Genomic DNA, 3,997 nt, shown 5'->3' with positions numbered 1-3,997 from the left:
CTAGAACAGAACTAGAACAGAACTAGAACAGAACTAGAACAGAACTAGAACAGAACTAGAACAGAACTAGAACAGAACTAAAACAGAACTAGAACAGAACTAGAACTGTTTAGCATTACATAGATATCAGATTTAAAATAAAAAAACTTTTTTAAATTTATTGTTGATCTTTTTTTTGTTAATATGATTGATTTTATATATTTATCACTATTTAAATCAATTAATTTCATCACATTACACAGCAATAAAAAACATTTTCAACGTCACATTAGGTGTGTCAATTTTTCCAATTTATTGTAACTTATTTTCGAACAACAATAGTAACAAAATTAAAATAACAAAAAGATAACTTAAATACTATACGAGTATTTCAAAAAAAGAAATGATGTAAAACTCTATTTATAAAAAGATACGCTATTTTTTATTTAATATCTAGTTTTTTTAAAACCAGACTCTCTGTAATAATGATTCAATTGTACGATTATTGTGGAAAGAAAAATTAAGGGGTCAAGGTTAAATTCATTTTGTCTAAAATGAGAAAAATAAAATACAACAAAAAAAAAAACTAAACTTAATTACTAACACAGTAGGAAATATACCTATTATTTTTTATTGTAATATAAAAGGGTATGTCATTAAAAAAATTGAAATTTAAAATATAGAAAACTAAGTATTTTGACATGTTAATGTTTACAGGCTGTTGTTATGATACATATGTATGTAGTTGTTGTTATGTTTTTGCTTATATCAAACAAGGTTGCCATATTTTATATGGATTACTGAGTGTAAATTAAAAAAATTTAAAATTAAAATCCTAAAACCTTACTATATGACATTTGAATAGTTTGTAATATGGAATTCCATTAAATAATTTTTTTATGTTAAAATAATTTTCATTTGTTTGTTCGTTTAGTATGACTTTAATTTTTTTTCATTTTCATTGTATATTATTAGTATTTTCTATTATTTGGCATGATGTCATCGAAGACAATAAACCAAACAAAAAAAAATGCACCACTATTTCACTAGAAATGCCACAAACAATAATATTTTATTCTTTGCAACCAAAGAAATCTAAAATCCAGAAAAACACCCCCAAAAACTGTAAGATTAAAGTGTAGAAAATAGTTTTAAGACAAATGAAATTCAACCCGCATAAAATTAATTGTACAGCGAAAGTGAAGAAAAAAAGGGGAATAAAGTGCTAATATATTTTTTTTTTAGAATTAAAAAACTGGGGTTGTCATTGCATTTGGAACTACAATAAAATGTACATTTAGAAGAAAGGAATAGTTAATGAAATGTAATTTAATGTTTTCTAAATAAACAACCAAAAGAAAACTCATTGTTATTTTTGTTTACAAACGTCAGTGGATGGCGTTATAAGGTTGGGGAATTTAAAATTGCCCATTGGTTGGATCAATGATATACTAAAATACTTCTTCTAGGTATGTGTCCTTTCAAATCTTGTACTTCGGGATGCTACACTTTAAGTACACATCGTCTCAAAAATGAAGTCCAAATGAAATGTTTGCATTTTTTATGAATGCATGAAACATAACATCGATCCATTTGAATCGAATATGCATTCGAACTCTCTACAGATCTGTCAAATTAATGATTATCTTGTCTTACCATAAGAACAGAATTTAAATTTTTGCTTCAATATTGTGGTGTTTATTGTATGTATATCGTAGTAACCTGGTACTAAGATTAGCTTTATATGATTGATTATATGAACAGATATTAGATTTAGGTTTTCTTCCGTGTACGACATTCATGCGGTATCCTGTGACCGCGGAATTACTGGCGTCTCTATGAATGTCGTTCAAAGCTGCCGAATACGAGGACTGATCAAGTGTATCCTTGTATATAAGAAGATCCTTCCTGACATGCCTCGGGGGAGTATCTAACTGTGTGATGTTAAAATTGGAATGACTCCTCCAATGACATACCAGGTGGAACTGTTTGGTCAACATGACATTATGTTCCTTGACTGGGAGGACCTTCGTTTCCTCGTGCAGGTGATGTTCCTGAGGTAATTTGTATGCAGCCCGTTACATTTTGGCAGCTTTTAATGTTTCTCCACTGGGTATCACTGAGCGAAGGTGACGACACTGGAGCAGCATAATTAACCTCTGACCGACCAATCGGTTTATATATGTTGCCAACAAGGTTTCTTTATCCATACCCCAAGTGTCTAGCGCTTTGAGGTCCTTGTTCAACTAAAGAGGCTATCAAATGTGACCCCCAATATTTTTGGCTGATGCATGGTCGGAATTTGGACTCCATCGACCACAATGCCAAGGTTTGGGTTTACATCCTTCGTCCAAGTGGAAAAAAAGTGTTTCTGGCGACTTCGCTGGTGATAATTGCAGGTTCCGCGCAGTGAAGAACTGATGTATTTCGTAAAGATAACCATTAACCAGAACGCATAATTCATCAATGTTGTAGTCCGTCGCGATAATAGAACAATAGTCCGCATATGAAATCACTTCCACGCTTCATGGAGGTGCGGGGAGTTTAGAGATGTAGAAGTTAAAGAAAAGTGGCAATAGTACTGCACCTTGAGGTACGCCTTGTTTAACTTTACGGCGTTTGGAGCGTCCGTCTCTAAACGAACGACTGACGGCCACTAAGATAATTTACGATTTATCTCTTCGTGTTGTTGGGCATTGTGAATTGCAGGATATTCTGGAAGAGTGTGACATGGCTGACAGTGTCGAAGGACTTCGACAAGTTAAGAGCTACTTGAGCCATCCTTTCACAGGGCATTTGCTGACTTGTGAGATCTGAGTGTCAACGGCGGTTAATGTTGTGGTGGTACTGTGCATATTGCGGAAGCCATGCTGGTGACGAGCTGCTCTGGGGGGAGGAGAAGCGCCTCAAGAGTCTTCGTCGGGTTGGAGAGAGATTGATCTGTAGACCACAACTTACTATCACCCGAACTCAAGTTACAGTTCTTCAAGTGATCTAGCCATCTTTTCCGCTTGTCCTCATTTACCAACTTGCTGATTTCAAGGTTCAGCTGGATGAGCCTAGGATGCCTGGGTTGGCATTTCGGTTATCATCTCTTTCATCTGCAAGCCTGGCTGCTTCTGCTGGAAAGTGCGGCCGCATTACGAATATACGACCAGTAGGTATAAAGCCAGCAGCTGTTGAGATGACGGTTTCGCGGAACTTCCTCTCTGAATAGTGTACGTTGTAGGGAAAATGTAGATCACTGAAGACGCATTCGGTGAAGTCTCTGAAGACTTGTCAGTCTGCTTTCTTTAGCATGTGTGAAAAATCATGTTTCGGATAGTGTTTAGAAAGAAATAGGCTAGATTAAGCAGAAGTGCTAATGTAAAGGCTCCACAAATACATATTAAACATTTTAAATAAAATTTTATTTTCTGAGGGGTTCAGGTGTTCAGGGGCTTCCCTAAAATTTCCTAATTATTATTAACTTTAATATGTTTATGTTCCTTATTTCTTAGCCATATGTTGAACTAAATTAAAGAAAAAGTAGATTTTTTTGTTTATTTTTAAAAGAAAAAAATTATATTGTAAAAATTAAATTCAAAAACTCTCGTTTATTCTTTTTCGATCTCTCTCACTCACTCTCTCCCCTCCCCTATATAAACTTGTTTATAACTCTTTGATAAAAGCAAACAAATAAAAACATCATAAATGAAATTTCTGTCTGTCTTTTATTAATTTTTAAGGTTGGAGCTAAAAGTATAAGAAATCTAAATTTTCAATACAATTTGTAGTTTCTTTACATAAAATAAACAAAAAAAAAAAAAAAGAAACAAAAAACGAAATACTAATAGCCAGCCAACTGAAATATTGAAAATAAAACGGAATTGTTTATTATAAAAAAGAAACTCATATATAAATGTTTTGTAAATGTTGCACAGTGGTATAGGAAAAAAAAAGAGGGAAATAATTCGGTAACTTCTAAACGGTTAATCCGATTTTAATGAAATTTGGTATGCACAAAGAGGAGGTGTTG

This window comes from Lucilia cuprina, chromosome 6 (genome assembly GCF_022045245.1).
Source record: "Lucilia cuprina isolate Lc7/37 chromosome 6, ASM2204524v1, whole genome shotgun sequence".
NCBI lineage: Eukaryota > Metazoa > Arthropoda > Insecta > Diptera > Calliphoridae > Lucilia > Lucilia cuprina.
The sequence above is the reverse complement of the archived record's forward strand: the minus strand, read 5'-3'. Positions refer to the sequence as shown.